General features: G+C 47.7%; 24 non-coding genes across 24 annotated transcripts; 11 read left to right on the top strand and 13 right to left on the bottom strand.

The window, feature by feature from the left end:
• Nucleotides 1-24: 24 nt before the first annotated feature.
• On the bottom strand, nucleotides 25-98 carry TRNAN-GUU (transfer RNA asparagine (anticodon GUU)). Its single transcript has one exon. It is a non-coding gene; the product is annotated as a tRNA-Asn (tRNA).
• A 207-nt stretch (nucleotides 99-305) lies between these two features.
• Nucleotides 306-376, top strand: TRNAG-GCC (transfer RNA glycine (anticodon GCC)). Its single transcript has one exon. It is a non-coding gene; the product is annotated as a tRNA-Gly (tRNA).
• A 1611-nt stretch (nucleotides 377-1987) lies between these two features.
• Nucleotides 1988-2058, top strand: TRNAG-GCC (transfer RNA glycine (anticodon GCC)). The gene has a single exon. It is a non-coding gene; the product is annotated as a tRNA-Gly (tRNA).
• A 71-nt stretch (nucleotides 2059-2129) lies between these two features.
• TRNAW-CCA (transfer RNA tryptophan (anticodon CCA)) lies at nucleotides 2130-2201 on the bottom strand. The gene has a single exon. It is a non-coding gene; the product is annotated as a tRNA-Trp (tRNA).
• A 248-nt stretch (nucleotides 2202-2449) lies between these two features.
• TRNAN-GUU (transfer RNA asparagine (anticodon GUU)) lies at nucleotides 2450-2523 on the bottom strand. The gene has a single exon. It is a non-coding gene; the product is annotated as a tRNA-Asn (tRNA).
• Nucleotides 2524-2730: 207 nt separating this feature from the next.
• TRNAG-GCC (transfer RNA glycine (anticodon GCC)) lies at nucleotides 2731-2801 on the top strand. Its single transcript has one exon. It is a non-coding gene; the product is annotated as a tRNA-Gly (tRNA).
• Nucleotides 2802-4428: 1627 nt separating this feature from the next.
• TRNAG-GCC (transfer RNA glycine (anticodon GCC)) lies at nucleotides 4429-4499 on the top strand. The gene has a single exon. It is a non-coding gene; the product is annotated as a tRNA-Gly (tRNA).
• A 71-nt stretch (nucleotides 4500-4570) lies between these two features.
• TRNAW-CCA (transfer RNA tryptophan (anticodon CCA)) lies at nucleotides 4571-4642 on the bottom strand. The gene has a single exon. It is a non-coding gene; the product is annotated as a tRNA-Trp (tRNA).
• A 248-nt stretch (nucleotides 4643-4890) lies between these two features.
• Nucleotides 4891-4964, bottom strand: TRNAN-GUU (transfer RNA asparagine (anticodon GUU)). Its single transcript has one exon. It is a non-coding gene; the product is annotated as a tRNA-Asn (tRNA).
• Nucleotides 4965-5171: 207 nt separating this feature from the next.
• Nucleotides 5172-5242, top strand: TRNAG-GCC (transfer RNA glycine (anticodon GCC)). The gene has a single exon. It is a non-coding gene; the product is annotated as a tRNA-Gly (tRNA).
• Nucleotides 5243-6869: 1627 nt separating this feature from the next.
• Nucleotides 6870-6940, top strand: TRNAG-GCC (transfer RNA glycine (anticodon GCC)). Its single transcript has one exon. It is a non-coding gene; the product is annotated as a tRNA-Gly (tRNA).
• Nucleotides 6941-7011: 71 nt separating this feature from the next.
• Nucleotides 7012-7083, bottom strand: TRNAW-CCA (transfer RNA tryptophan (anticodon CCA)). The gene has a single exon. It is a non-coding gene; the product is annotated as a tRNA-Trp (tRNA).
• Nucleotides 7084-7331: 248 nt separating this feature from the next.
• On the bottom strand, nucleotides 7332-7405 carry TRNAN-GUU (transfer RNA asparagine (anticodon GUU)). Its single transcript has one exon. It is a non-coding gene; the product is annotated as a tRNA-Asn (tRNA).
• A 207-nt stretch (nucleotides 7406-7612) lies between these two features.
• Nucleotides 7613-7683, top strand: TRNAG-GCC (transfer RNA glycine (anticodon GCC)). Its single transcript has one exon. It is a non-coding gene; the product is annotated as a tRNA-Gly (tRNA).
• A 1627-nt stretch (nucleotides 7684-9310) lies between these two features.
• Nucleotides 9311-9381, top strand: TRNAG-GCC (transfer RNA glycine (anticodon GCC)). The gene has a single exon. It is a non-coding gene; the product is annotated as a tRNA-Gly (tRNA).
• A 71-nt stretch (nucleotides 9382-9452) lies between these two features.
• TRNAW-CCA (transfer RNA tryptophan (anticodon CCA)) lies at nucleotides 9453-9524 on the bottom strand. The gene has a single exon. It is a non-coding gene; the product is annotated as a tRNA-Trp (tRNA).
• Nucleotides 9525-9772: 248 nt separating this feature from the next.
• On the bottom strand, nucleotides 9773-9846 carry TRNAN-GUU (transfer RNA asparagine (anticodon GUU)). The gene has a single exon. It is a non-coding gene; the product is annotated as a tRNA-Asn (tRNA).
• Nucleotides 9847-10053: 207 nt separating this feature from the next.
• Nucleotides 10054-10124, top strand: TRNAG-GCC (transfer RNA glycine (anticodon GCC)). Its single transcript has one exon. It is a non-coding gene; the product is annotated as a tRNA-Gly (tRNA).
• Nucleotides 10125-11877: 1753 nt separating this feature from the next.
• On the bottom strand, nucleotides 11878-11949 carry TRNAW-CCA (transfer RNA tryptophan (anticodon CCA)). The gene has a single exon. It is a non-coding gene; the product is annotated as a tRNA-Trp (tRNA).
• Nucleotides 11950-12197: 248 nt separating this feature from the next.
• On the bottom strand, nucleotides 12198-12271 carry TRNAN-GUU (transfer RNA asparagine (anticodon GUU)). The gene has a single exon. It is a non-coding gene; the product is annotated as a tRNA-Asn (tRNA).
• A 207-nt stretch (nucleotides 12272-12478) lies between these two features.
• Nucleotides 12479-12549, top strand: TRNAG-GCC (transfer RNA glycine (anticodon GCC)). Its single transcript has one exon. It is a non-coding gene; the product is annotated as a tRNA-Gly (tRNA).
• Nucleotides 12550-14302: 1753 nt separating this feature from the next.
• On the bottom strand, nucleotides 14303-14374 carry TRNAW-CCA (transfer RNA tryptophan (anticodon CCA)). Its single transcript has one exon. It is a non-coding gene; the product is annotated as a tRNA-Trp (tRNA).
• A 248-nt stretch (nucleotides 14375-14622) lies between these two features.
• On the bottom strand, nucleotides 14623-14696 carry TRNAN-GUU (transfer RNA asparagine (anticodon GUU)). Its single transcript has one exon. It is a non-coding gene; the product is annotated as a tRNA-Asn (tRNA).
• Nucleotides 14697-14903: 207 nt separating this feature from the next.
• On the top strand, nucleotides 14904-14974 carry TRNAG-GCC (transfer RNA glycine (anticodon GCC)). The gene has a single exon. It is a non-coding gene; the product is annotated as a tRNA-Gly (tRNA).
• The last annotated feature ends 26 nt before the right edge of the window (nucleotides 14975-15000 follow it).

Here is a 15000-nt window from a genome sequence, read left to right as displayed (position 1 = left end):
GTGTTTCATTCAGGCAAAATAATACGTCCCTGGGTGGGCTTGAACCACCAACCTTTCGGTTAACAGCCGAACGCGCTAACCGATTGCGCCACAGAGACGAGTGACTACAGCATCTTTCCTTAGACTCAATATATATCTTGATATGTATGTGCCTGCCTGGAGCTTGTCTTATATAAGCCATCATCATGTGAAACTTTGGCGTTGTCATGTCTGCTGCGCACACTTTGTTCATCTGTGTACAATTTAAGTGTGTGCACCTGATCACTGTCTTGGACAGAGCTATGCCTCTGAACTCCCCATGTGAAGCATTGGTGGTTCAGTGGTAGAATTCTCGCCTGCCACGCGGGAGCCCCGGGTTCGATTCCCGGCCAATGCAAGGCTGCGTTCCTTTGACTTTGTTTTCGAAAGGAAATATATGAACTCAGTGGGGAATAAAATGGTAAGCAGTGACCCCGACGTGATTTGACCACGCAACCTTCTGATCTGGAGTCAGACGCGCTACCGTTGCGCCACAAGGTCCTTACACTTACAGCCTTCAAGCCAGATCAACAAATGCTGATGGCCTTTTGACTTATTTTCCCCTCCTCATATGCCTACAGTTGTATTACAGGGCTAGGCCTTTTGTTTTCTATCCTAATTATGAAATTGACTGCAGGTGCAGAGAGAACGCAGAGGATTGAAATGTTCAGATAAAGGGTCTTAAGCAGGAGAGAGCAGAGGTACGTATCTGTGTTTCATTAAAGTGTTTCATGCCGGCAAAAAGGATACTTCCCTGGGTGGGCTTGAACCACCAACCTTTCTGTTAACAACCGAACGCGCTAACCATTTGCACCACAGAGGTTAATAACTGTAGCACAGTTCCTGAGACTCAATATATATCTTGATAATTGTGTGCCTGCCTGGAGCTTGTGTTATATAATGCGTCTTTATGCCATACAGCATTTCTCATTTGCTTAGTGTCTTGTTATTGTTGGACGTAATGATGAATAGACTACTGTCTAATGGTCTTAGAGCCAGTATTACTACCGGTCCCAGTGTATGAGACACATACATGACTTTTCTGTTGCCTGCTTAGCATAGCTCCCTGCTCCTCTGTAGGTGTGCTACCAGCCAGTAAGGCGTGTGCCTTGCCCATCAGATGTGTTATGTTAGACTTGACTTCTCTGTGAGCAAAGTCTCCCTCCCATAGCAGGTGCTTTCTCTGAACTCTTGACTTGTAAGACTGCTGGGAAAGGCCCTCCCTAGCCCCTCACTCAGATAGATACATTTACCTTCAGAGCTCAGCTTTGGAGAAAGAGATTGGGGAGAGAGCAAATAGGGGAAGGCCCATGGTGCACACTTTATTTTACATAAAAGCTGGGGCTTGTGGGAGGACAGGGACAAGAGGGTTCTCAGGGAAAGAAATCCCAGGAGTATTGATGGCTAGGCCCTGAAACACAACAATCCCGGATTGGCAAGGCACAATATGCCTGTGCAACAGGCCTGACCCTAGGCTTCCGGAGTTCTTGGTCACAAAAGGCTCCAGTGATCTAAGCCCGACCAGGGCTGTAGGCCGCGTTGGGAGCGCGTTAGGGACGCGTAAAGGGACGCAGGGCGCAGAACTCTGCCCGTTTCACCCCAGCATTTAGGGGAGGACACAGAATCTGGGAAAGCCAGTGGGAAGGATTTTCCAGGAGGAGAGTTCAGTGAGATAATCTGAAACACAATAGTGCTGGTGATCTGGCGGGTGCATTCTGTGAACCACTTTTGTCGGGAGCAGCCTGCCATCATGCACTGATAAACACAACTCTAGTCCCAAGCCAGTGACCTCAGCAAATGCAAAGACATTCATAGTTATAGTCTCCTGCATCTGATTCTTGCCATCTTCATGTGAAACGTTGGCGTTATCATGTCTGCTGCGCACACTTTGTTCATATGTGTACAATTTAAGTGTGTGCACCTGATCACTGTCTTGGGCAGAGCTCTGCCTGTGAACAACCCATGTGAAGCATTGGTGGTTCAGTGGTAGAATTCTCGCCTGCCACGCGGGAGGCCCGGGTTCGATTCCCGGCCAATGCAAGACTGCTTTCTTTTGACTTTGTTTTCGAAAGGAAATATATGACCTCAGTGGGGAATAAAATGGTAAGCAGTGACCCCGACGTGATTTGAACACGCAACCTTCTGATCTGGAGTCAGACGCGCTACCGTTGCGCCACGAGGTCCTTACACTTACAGCTTTCGGAGCCAGATCAACAAATGCTGTGGGCCTTTTGACTTATTTTCCCCTCCTCATATGCCTACAGTTGTATTACAGAGCTTGACCTTTTGTTTTCTATCCTAATTATGAAATTGACTGCAGGTGCCGAGAGAACGCAGAGAATTGAAATATTCAGGGAAAGGGTGTCCAGCAGGAGAGAGCAAAGGTATGTATCTGTTTTCCATTCAAGTGTTTCATTCAGGCAAAATAATACGTCCCTGGGTGGGCTTGAACCACCAACCTTTCGGTTAACAGCCGAACGCGCTAACCGATTGCGCCACAGAGACGAGTGACTACAGCATCTTTCCTTAGACTCAATATATATCTTGATATGTATGTGCCTGCCTGGAGCTTGTCTTATATAAGCCATCATCATGTGAAACTTTGGCGTTGTCATGTCTGCTGCGCACACTTTGTTCATATGTGTACAATTTAAGTGTGTGCACCTGATCACTGTCTTGGACAGAGCTATGCCTGTGAACTCCCCATGTGAAGCATTGGTGGTTCAGTGGTAGAATTCTCGCCTGCCACGCGGGAGGCCCGGGTTCGATTCCCGGCCAATGCAAGGCTGCGTTCCTTTGACTTTGTTTTCGAAAGGAAATATATGAACTCAGTGGGGAATAAAATGGTAAGCAGTGACCCCGACGTGATTTGACCACGCAACCTTCTGATCTGGAGTCAGACGCGCTACCGTTGCGCCACAAGGTCCTTATACTTACAGCCTTCAAGCCAGATCAACAAATGCTGATGGCCTTTTGACTTATTTTCCCCTCCTCATATGCCTACAGTTGTATTACAGGGCTAGGCCTTTTGTTTTCTATCCTAATTATGAAATTGACTGCAGGTGCAGAGAGAACGCAGAGGATTGAAATGTTCAGATAAAGGGTCTTAAGCAGGAGAGAGCAGAGGTACGTATCTGTGTTTCATTAAAGTGTTTCATGCCGGCAAAAAGGATACTTCCCTGGGTGGGCTTGAACCACCAACCTTTCTGTTAACAACCGAACGCGCTAACCATTTGCACCACAGAGGTTAATAACTGTAGCACAGTTCCTGAGACTCAATATATATCTTGATAATTGTGTGCCTGCCTGGAGCTTGTGTTATATAATGCGTCTTTATGCCATACAGCATTTCTCATTTGCTTAGTGTCTTGTTATTGTTGGACGTAATGATGAATAGACTACTGTCTAATGGTCTTAGAGCCAGTATTACTACCGGTCCCAGTGTATGAGACACATACATGACTTTTCTGTTGCCTGCTTAGCATAGCTCCCTGCTCCTCTGTAGGTGTGCTACCAGCCAGTAAGGCGTGTGCCTTGCCCATCAGATGTGTTATGTTAGACTTGACTTCTCTGTGAGCAAAGTCTCCCTCCCATAGCAGGTGCTTTCTCTGAACTCTTGACTTGTAAGACTGCTGGGAAAGGCCCTCCCTAGCCCCTCACTCAGATAGATACATTTACCTTCAGAGCTCAGCTTTGGAGAAAGAGATTGGGGAGAGAGCAAATAGGGGAAGGCCCATGGTGCACACTTTATTTTACATAAAAGCTGGGGCTTGTGGGAGGACAGGGACAAGAGGGTTCTCAGGGAAAGAAATCCCAGGAGTATTGATGGCTAGGCCCTGAAACACAACAATCCCGGATTGGCAAGGCACAATATGCCTGTGCAACAGGCCTGACCCTAGGCTTCCGGAGTTCTTGGTCACAAAAGGCTCCAGTGATCTAAGCCCGACCAGGGCTGTGCCCGACCAGGGCTGTAGGCCGCGTTGGGAGCGCGTTAGGGACGCGTAAAGGGACGCAGGGCGCAGAACTCTGCCCGTTTCACCCCAGCATTTAGGGGAGGACACAGAATCTGGGAAAGCCAGTGGGAAGGATTTTCCAGGAGGAGAGTTCAGTGAGATAATCTGAAACACAATAGTGCTGGTGATCTGGCGGGTGCATTCTGTGAACCACTTTTGTCGGGAGCAGCCTGCCATCATGCACTGATAAACACAACTCTAGTCCCAAGCCAGTGACCTCAGCAAATGCAAAGACATTCATAGTTATAGTCTCCTGCATCTGATTCTTGCCATCTTCATGTGAAACGTTGGCGTTATCATGTCTGCTGCGCACACTTTGTTCATATGTGTACAATTTAAGTGTGTGCACCTGATCACTGTCTTGGGCAGAGCTCTGCCTGTGAACAACCCATGTGAAGCATTGGTGGTTCAGTGGTAGAATTCTCGCCTGCCACGCGGGAGGCCCGGGTTCGATTCCCGGCCAATGCAAGACTGCTTTCTTTTGACTTTGTTTTCGAAAGGAAATATATGACCTCAGTGGGGAATAAAATGGTAAGCAGTGACCCCGACGTGATTTGAACACGCAACCTTCTGATCTGGAGTCAGACGCGCTACCGTTGCGCCACGAGGTCCTTACACTTACAGCTTTCGGAGCCAGATCAACAAATGCTGTGGGCCTTTTGACTTATTTTCCCCTCCTCATATGCCTACAGTTGTATTACAGAGCTTGACCTTTTGTTTTCTATCCTAATTATGAAATTGACTGCAGGTGCCGAGAGAACGCAGAGAATTGAAATATTCAGGGAAAGGGTGTCCAGCAGGAGAGAGCAAAGCTATGTATCTGTTTTCCATTCAAGTGTTTCATTCAGGCAAAATAATACATCCCTGGGTGGGCTTGAACCACCAACCTTTCGGTTAACAGCCGAACGCGCTAACCGATTGCGCCACAGAGACGAGTGACTACAGCATCTTTCCTTAGACTCAATATATATCTTGATATGTATGTGCCTGCCTGGAGCTTGTCTTATATAAGCCATCATCATGTGAAACTTTGGCGTTGTCATGTCTGCTGCGCACACTTTGTTCATCTGTGTACAATTTAAGTGTGTGCACCTGATCACTGTCTTGGACAGAGCTATGCCTGTGAACTCCCCATGTGAAGCATTGGTGGTTCAGTGGTAGAATTCTCGCCTGCCACGCGGGAGGCCCGGGTTCGATTCCCGGCCAATGCAAGGTTGCGTTCCTTTGACTTTGTTTTCGAAAGGAAATATATGAACTCAGTGGGGAATAAAATGGTAAGCAGTGACCCCGATGTGATTTGACCACGCAACCTTCTGATCTGGAGTCAGACGCGCTACCGTTGCGCCACAAGGTCCTTACACTTACAGCCTTCAAGCCAGATCAACAAATGCTGATGGCCTTTTGACTTATTTTCCCCTCCTCATATGCCTACAGTTGTATTACAGGGCTAGGCCTTTTGTTTTCTATCCTAATTATGAAATTGACTGCAGGTGCAGAGAGAACGCAGAGGATTGAAATGTTCAGATAAAGGGTCTTAAGCAGGAGAGAGCAGAGGTACGTATCTGTGTTTCATTAAAGTGTTTCATGCCGGCAAAAAGGATACTTCCCTGGGTGGGCTTGAACCACCAACCTTTCTGTTAACAACCGAACGCGCTAACCATTTGCACCACAGAGGTTAATAACTGTAGCACAGTTCCTGAGACTCAATATATATCTTGATAATTGTGTGCCTGCCTGGAGCTTGTGTTATATAATGCGTCTTTATGCCATACAGCATTTCTCATTTGCTTAGTGTCTTGTTATTGTTGGACGTAATGATGAATAGACTACTGTCTAATGGTCTTAGAGCCAGTATTACTACCGGTCCCAGTGTATGAGACACATACATGACTTTTCTGTTGCCTGCTTAGCATAGCTCCCTGCTCCTCTGTAGGTGTGCTACCAGCCAGTAAGGCGTGTGCCTTGCCCATCAGATGTGTTATGTTAGACTTGACTTCTCTGTGAGCAAAGTCTCCCTCCCATAGCAGGTGCTTTCTCTGAACTCTTGACTTGTAAGACTGCTGGGAAAGGCCCTCCCTAGCCCCTCACTCAGATAGATACATTTACCTTCAGAGCTCAGCTTTGGAGAAAGAGATTGGGGAGAGAGCAAATAGGGGAAGGCCCATGGTGCACACTTTATTTTACATAAAAGCTGGGGCTTGTGGGAGGACAGGGACAAGAGGGTTCTCAGGGAAAGAAATCCCAGGAGTATTGATGGCTAGGCCCTGAAACACAACAATCCCGGATTGGCAAGGCACAATATGCCTGTGCAACAGGCCTGACCCTAGGCTTCCGGAGTTCTTGGTCACAAAAGGCTCCAGTGATCTAAGCCCGACCAGGGCTGTGCCCGACCAGGGCTGTAGGCCGCGTTGGGAGCGCGTTAGGGACGCGTAAAGGGACGCAGGGCGCAGAACTCTGCCCGTTTCACCCCAGCATTTAGGGGAGGACACAGAATCTGGGAAAGCCAGTGGGAAGGATTTTCCAGGAGGAGAGTTCAGTGAGATAATCTGAAACACAATAGTGCTGGTGATCTGGCGGGTGCATTCTGTGAACCACTTTTGTCGGGAGCAGCCTGCCATCATGCACTGATAAACACAACTCTAGTCCCAAGCCAGTGACCTCAGCAAATGCAAAGACATTCATAGTTATAGTCTCCTGCATCTGATTCTTGCCATCTTCATGTGAAACGTTGGCGTTATCATGTCTGCTGCGCACACTTTGTTCATATGTGTACAATTTAAGTGTGTGCACCTGATCACTGTCTTGGGCAGAGCTCTGCCTGTGAACAACCCATGTGAAGCATTGGTGGTTCAGTGGTAGAATTCTCGCCTGCCACGCGGGAGGCCCGGGTTCGATTCCCGGCCAATGCAAGACTGCTTTCTTTTGACTTTGTTTTCGAAAGGAAATATATGACCTCAGTGGGGAATAAAATGGTAAGCAGTGACCCCGACGTGATTTGAACACGCAACCTTCTGATCTGGAGTCAGACGCGCTACCGTTGCGCCACGAGGTCCTTACACTTACAGCTTTCGGAGCCAGATCAACAAATGCTGTGGGCCTTTTGACTTATTTTCCCCTCCTCATATGCCTACAGTTGTATTACAGAGCTTGACCTTTTGTTTTCTATCCTAATTATGAAATTGACTGCAGGTGCCGAGAGAACGCAGAGAATTGAAATATTCAGGGAAAGGGTGTCCAGCAGGAGAGAGCAAAGCTATGTATCTGTTTTCCATTCAAGTGTTTCATTCAGGCAAAATAATACATCCCTGGGTGGGCTTGAACCACCAACCTTTCGGTTAACAGCCGAACGCGCTAACCGATTGCGCCACAGAGACGAGTGACTACAGCATCTTTCCTTAGACTCAATATATATCTTGATATGTATGTGCCTGCCTGGAGCTTGTCTTATATAAGCCATCATCATGTGAAACTTTGGCGTTGTCATGTCTGCTGCGCACACTTTGTTCATCTGTGTACAATTTAAGTGTGTGCACCTGATCACTGTCTTGGACAGAGCTATGCCTGTGAACTCCCCATGTGAAGCATTGGTGGTTCAGTGGTAGAATTCTCGCCTGCCACGCGGGAGGCCCGGGTTCGATTCCCGGCCAATGCAAGGCTGCGTTCCTTTGACTTTGTTTTCGAAAGGAAATATATGAACTCAGTGGGGAATAAAATGGTAAGCAGTGACCCCGATGTGATTTGACCACGCAACCTTCTGATCTGGAGTCAGACGCGCTACCGTTGCGCCACAAGGTCCTTACACTTACAGCCTTCAAGCCAGATCAACAAATGCTGATGGCCTTTTGACTTATTTTCCCCTCCTCATATGCCTACAGTTGTATTACAGGGCTAGGCCTTTTGTTTTCTATCCTAATTATGAAATTGACTGCAGGTGCAGAGAGAACGCAGAGGATTGAAATGTTCAGATAAAGGGTCTTAAGCAGGAGAGAGCAGAGGTACGTATCTGTGTTTCATTAAAGTGTTTCATGCCGGCAAAAAGGATACTTCCCTGGGTGGGCTTGAACCACCAACCTTTCTGTTAACAACCGAACGCGCTAACCATTTGCACCACAGAGGTTAATAACTGTAGCACAGTTCCTGAGACTCAATATATATCTTGATAATTGTGTGCCTGCCTGGAGCTTGTGTTATATAATGCGTCTTTATGCCATACAGCATTTCTCATTTGCTTAGTGTCTTGTTATTGTTGGACGTAATGATGAATAGACTACTGTCTAATGGTCTTAGAGCCAGTATTACTACCGGTCCCAGTGTATGAGACACATACATGACTTTTCTGTTGCCTGCTTAGCATAGCTCCCTGCTCCTCTGTAGGTGTGCTACCAGCCAGTAAGGCGTGTGCCTTGCCCATCAGATGTGTTATGTTAGACTTGACTTCTCTGTGAGCAAAGTCTCCCTCCCATAGCAGGTGCTTTCTCTGAACTCTTGACTTGTAAGACTGCTGGGAAAGGCCCTCCCTAGCCCCTCACTCAGATAGATACATTTACCTTCAGAGCTCAGCTTTGGAGAAAGAGATTGGGGAGAGAGCAAATAGGGGAAGGCCCATGGTGCACACTTTATTTTACATAAAAGCTGGGGCTTGTGGGAGGACAGGGAAAAGAGGGTTCTCAGGGAAAGAAATCCCAGGAGTATTGATGGCTAGGCCCTGAAACACAACAATCCCGGATTGGCAAGGCACAATATGCCTGTGCAACAGGCCTGACCCTAGGCTTCCGGAGTTCTTGGTCACAAAAGGCTCCAGTGATCTAAGCCCGACCAGGGCTGTGCCCGACCAGGGCTGTAGGCCGCGTTGGGAGCGCGTTAGGGACGCGTAAAGGGACGCAGGGCGCAGAACTCTGCCCGTTTCACCCCAGCATTTAGGGGAGGACACAGAATCTGGGAAAGCCAGTGGGAAGGATTTTCCAGGAGGAGAGTTCAGTGAGATAATCTGAAACACAATAGTGCTGGTGATCTGGCGGGTGCATTCTGTGAACCACTTTTGTCGGGAGCAGCCTGCCATCATGCCCTGATAAACACAACTCTAGTCCCAAGCCAGTGACCTCAGCAAATGCAAAGACATTCATAGTTATAGTCTCCTGCATCTGATTCTTGCCATCTTCATGTGAAACGTTGGCGTTATCATGTCTGCTGCGCACACTTTGTTCATATGTGTACAATTTAAGTGTGTGCACCTGATCACTGTCTTGGGCAGAGCTCTGCCTGTGAACAACCCATGTGAAGCATTGGTGGTTCAGTGGTAGAATTCTCGCCTGCCACGCGGGAGGCCCGGGTTCGATTCCCGGCCAATGCAAGACTGCTTTCTTTTGACTTTGTTTTCGAAAGGAAATATATGACCTCAGTGGGGAATAAAATGGTAAGCAGTGACCCCGACGTGATTTGAACACGCAACCTTCTGATCTGGAGTCAGACGCGCTACCGTTGCGCCACGAGGTCCTTACACTTACAGCTTTCGGAGCCAGATCAACAAATGCTGTGGGCCTTTTGACTTATTTTCCCCTCCTCATATGCCTACAGTTGTATTACAGAGCTTGACCTTTTGTTTTCTATCCTAATTATGAAATTGACTGCAGGTGCCGAGAGAACGCAGAGAATTGAAATATTCAGGGAAAGGGTGTCCAGCAGGAGAGAGCAAAGGTATGTATCTGTTTTCCATTCAAGTGTTTCATTCAGGCAAAATAATACGTCCCTGGGTGGGCTTGAACCACCAACCTTTCGATTAACAGGCGCACGCGCTAACCGATTGCGCCACAGAGACGAGTGACTACAGCATCTTTCCTTAGACTCAATATATATCTTGATATGTATGTGCCTGCCTGGAGCTTGTCTTATATAAGCCATCATCATGTGAAACTTTGGCGTTGTCATGTCTGCTGCGCACACTTTGTTCATATGTGTACAATTTAAGTGTGTGCACCTGATCACTGTCTTGGACAGAGCTATGCCTGTGAACTCTCCATGTGAAGCATTGGTGGTTCAGTGGTAGAATTCTCGCCTGCCACGCGGGAGGCCCGGGTTCGATTCCCGGCCAATGCAAGGCTGCGTTCCTTTGACTTTGTTTTCGAAAGGAAATATATGACCTCAGTGGGGACTAAAATGGTAAGCAGTGACCCCGACGTGATTTGACCACGCAACCTTCTGATCTGGAGTCAGACGCGCTACCGTTGCGCCACAAGGTCCTTACACTTACAGCCTTCAAGCCAGATCAACAAATGCTGATGGCCTTTTGACTTATTTTCCCCTCCTCATATGCCTACAGTTGTATTACAGGGCTAGGCCTTTTGTTTTCTATCCTAATTATGAAATTGACTGCAGGTGCAGAGAGAACGCAGAGGATTGAAATGTTCAGATAAAGGGTCTTAAGCAGGAGAGAGCAGAGGTACGTATCTGTGTTTCATTAAAGTGTTTCATGCCGGCAAAAAGGATACTTCCCTGGGTGGGCTTGAACCACCAACCTTTCTGTTAACAACCGAACGCGCTAACCATTTGCACCACAGAGGTTAATAACTGTAGCACAGTTCCTGAGACTCAATATATATCTTGATAATTGTGGTCCTGCCTGGAGCTTGTGTTATATAATGCGTCTTTATGCCATACAGCATTTCTCATTTGCTTAGTGTCTTGTTATTGTTGGACGTAATGATGAATAGACTACTGTCTAATGGTCTTAGAGCCAGTATTACTACCGGTCCCAGTGTATGAGACACATACATGACTTTTCTGTTGCCTGCTTAGTATAGCTCCCTGCTCCTCTGTAGGTGTGCTACCAGCCAGTAAGGCGTGTGCCTTGCCCATCAGATGTGTTATGTTAGACTTGACTTCTCTGTGAGCAAAGTCTCCCTCCCATAGCAGGTGCTTTCTCTGAACTCTTGACTTGTAAGACTGCTGGGAAAGGCCCTCCCTAGCCCCTCACTCAGATAGATACATTTACCTTCAGAGCTCAGCTTTGGAGAAAGAGATTGGGGAGAGAGCAAATAGGGGAAGGCCCATGGTGCACACTTTATTTTACATAAAAGCTGGGGCTTGTGGGAGGACAGGGACAAGAGGGTTCTCAGGGAAAGAAATCCCAGGAGTATTGATGGCTAGGCCCTGAAACACAACAATCCCGGATTGGCAAGGCACAATATGCCTGTGCAACAGGCCTGACCCTAGGCTTCCGGAGTTCTTGGTCACAAAAGGCTCCAGTGATCTAAGCCCGACCAGGGCTGTAGGCCGCGTTGGGAGCGCGTTAGGGACGCGTAAAGGGACGCAGGGCGCAGAACTCTGCCCGTTTCACCCCAGCATTTAGGGGAGGACACAGAATCTGGGAAAGCCAGTGGGAAGGATTTTCCAGGAGGAGAGTTCAGTGAGATAATCTGAAACACAATAGTGCTGGTGATCTGGCGGGTGCATTCTGTGAACCACTTTTGTCGGGAGCAGCCTGCCATCATGCCCTGATAAACACAACTCTAGTCCCAAGCCAGTGACCTCAGCAAATGCAAAGACATTCATAGTTATAGTCTCCTGCATCTGATTCTTGCCATCTTCATGTGAAACGTTGGCGTTATCATGTCTGCTGCGCACACTTTGTTCATATGTGTACAATTTAAGTGTGTGCACCTGATCACTGTCTTGGGCAGAGCTCTGCCTGTGAACAACCCATGTGAAGCATTGGTGGTTCAGTGGTAGAATTCTCGCCTGCCACGCGGGAGGCCCGGTTTCGATTCCCAGCCAATGCAAGACTGCTTTCTTTTGACTTTGTTTTCGAAAGGAAATATATGACCTCAGTGGGGAATAAAATGGTAAGCAGTGACCCCGACGTGATTTGAACACGCAACCTTCTGATCTGGAGTCAGACGCGCTACCGTTGCGCCACGAGGTCCTTACACTTACAGCTTTCGGAGCCAGATCAACAAATGCTGTGGGCCTTTTGACTTATTTTCCCCTCCTCATATGCCTACAGTTGTATTACAGAGCTTGACCTTTTGTTTTCTATCCTAATTATGAAATTGACTGCAGGTGCCGAGAGAACGCAGAGAATTGAAATATTCAGGGAAAGGGTGTCCAGCAGGAGAGAGCAAAGGTATGTATCTGTTTTCCATTCAAGTGTTTCATTCAGGCAAAATAATACGTCCCTGGGTGGGCTTGAACCACCAACCTTTCGGTTAACAGCCGAACGCGCTAACCGATTGCGCCACAGAGACGAGTGACTACAGCATCTTTCCTTAGACTCAATATATATCTTGATATGTATGTGCCTGCCTGGAGCTTGTCTTATATAAGCCATCATCATGTGAAACTTTGGCGTTGTCATGTCTGCTGCGCACACTTTGTTCATATGTGTACAATTTAAGTGTGTGCACCTGATCACTGTCTTGGACAGAGCTATGCCTGTGAACTCCCCATGTGAAGCATTGGTGGTTCAGTGGTAGAATTCTCGCCTGCCACGCGGGAGGCCCGGGTTCGATTCCCGGCCAATGCAAGGCTGCGTTCCTTTGACTTTGTTTTCGAAAGGAAATATATGAACTCAGTGGGGACTAAAATGGTAAGCAGTGACCCCGACGTGATTTGACCACGCAACCTTCTGATCTGGAGTCAGACGCGCTACCGTTGCGCCACAAGGTCCTTACACTTACAGCCTTCAAGCCAGATCAACAAATGCTGATGGCCTTTTGACTTATTTTCCCCTCCTCATATGCCTACAGTTGTATTACAGGGCTAGGCCTTTTGTTTTCTATCCTAATTATGAAATTGACTGCAGGTGCAGAGAGAACGCAGAGGATTGAAATGTTCAGATAAAGGGTCTTAAGCAGGAGAGAGCAGAGGTACGTATCTGTGTTTCATTAAAGTGTTTCATGCCGGCAAAAAGGATACTTCCCTGGGTGGGCTTGGACCACCAACCTTTCTGTTAACAACCGAACGCGCTAACCATTTGCACCACAGAGGTTAATAACTGTAGCACAGTTCCTGAGACTCAATATATATCTTGATAATTGTATGCCTGCCTGGAGCTTGTGTTATATAATGCGTCTTTATGCCATACAGCATTTCTCATTTGCTTAGTGTCTTGTTATTGTTGGACGTAATGATGAATAGACTACTGTCTAATGGTCTTAGAGCCAGTATTACTACCGGTCCCAGTGTATGAGACACATACATGACTTTTCTGTTGCCTGCTTAGCATAGCTCCCTGCTCCTCTGTAGGTGTGCTACCAGCCAGTAAGGCGTGTGCCTTGCCCATCAGATGTGTTATGTTAGACTTGACTTCTCTGTGAGCAAAGTCTCCCTCCCATAGCAGGTGCTTTCTCTGAACTCTTGACTTGTAAGACTGCTGGGAAAGGCCCTCCCTAGCCCCTCACTCAGATAGATACATTTACCTTCAGAGCTCAGCTTTGGAGAAAGAGATTGGGGAGAGAGCAAATAGGGGAAGGCCCATGGTGCACACTTTATTTTACATAAAAGCTGGGGCTTGTGGGAGGACAGGGACAAGAGGGTTCTCAGGGAAAGAAATCCCAGGAGTATTGATGGCTAGGCCCTGAAACACAACAATCCCGGATTGGCAAGGCACAATATGCCTGTGCAACAGGCCTGACCCTAGGCTTCCGGAGTTCTTGGTCACAAAAGGCTCCAGTGATCTAAGCCCGACCAGGGCTGTAGGCCGCGTTGGGAGCGCGTTAGGGACGCGTAAAGGGACGCAGGGCGCAGAACTCTGCCCGTTTCACCCCAGCATTTAGGGGAGGACACAGAATCTGGGAAAGCCAGTGGGAAGGATTTTCCAGGGGGAGAGTTCAGTGAGATAATCTGAAACACAATAGTGCTGGTGATCTGGCGGGTGCATTCTGTGAACCACTTTTGTCGGGAGCAGCCTGCCATCATGCCCTGATAAACACAACTCTAGTCCCAAGCCAGTGACCTCAGCAAATGCAAAGACATTCATAGTTATAGTCTCCTGCATCTGATTCTTGCCATCTTCATGTGAAACGTTGGCGTTATCATGTCTGCTGCGCACACTTTGTTCATATGTGTACAATTTAAGTGTGTGCACCTGATCACTGTCTTGGGCAGAGCTCTGCCTGTGAACAACCCATGTGAAGCATTGGTGGTTCAGTGGTAGAATTCTCGCCTGCCACGCGGGAGGCCCGGGTTAGATTCCTGGCCAATGCAAGACTGCTTTCTTTTGACTTTGTTTTCGAAAGGAAATATATGACCTCAGTGGGGAATAAAATGGTAAGCAGTGACCCCGACGTGATTTGAACACGCAACCTTCTGATCTGGAGTCAGACGCGCTACCGTTGCGCCACAAGGTCCTTACACTTACAGCTTTCGGAGCCAGATCAACAAATGCTGTGGGCCTTTTGACTTATTTTCCCCTCCTCATATGCCTACAGTTGTATTACAGAGCTTGACCTTTTGTTTTCTATCCTAATTATGAAATTGACTGCAGGTGCCGAGAGAACGCAGAGAATTGAAATATTCAGGGAAAGGGTGTCCAGCAGGAGAGAGCAAAGGTATGTATCTGTTTTCCATTCAAGTGTTTCATTCAGGCAAAATAATACGTCCCTGGGTGGGCTTGAACCACCAACCTTTCGGTTAACAGCCGAACGCGCTAACCGATTGCGCCACAGAGACGAGTGACTACAGCATCTTTCCTTAGACTCAATATATATCTTGATATGTATGTGCCTGCCTGGAGCTTGTCTTATATAAGCCATCATCATGTGAAACTTTGGCGTTGTCATGTCTGCTGCGCACACTTTGTTCATCTGTGTACAATTTAAGTGTGTGCACCTGATCACTGTCTTGGACAGAGCTATGCCTGTGAACTCCCCATGTGAAGCATTGGTGGTTCAGTGGTAGAATTCTCGCCTGCCACGCGGGAGGCCCGGGTTCGATTCCCGGCCAATGCAAGGCTGCGTTCCTATGACTTTGTTTT

The sequence above is a fragment of the Lissotriton helveticus genome, chromosome 1_2 (assembly GCF_964261635.1).
Source record: "Lissotriton helveticus chromosome 1_2, aLisHel1.1, whole genome shotgun sequence".
Lineage (NCBI taxonomy): Eukaryota > Metazoa > Chordata > Amphibia > Caudata > Salamandridae > Lissotriton > Lissotriton helveticus.
Note: the sequence above shows the minus strand (reverse complement) of the source record. Positions and strands in the feature narration are given on the sequence as shown.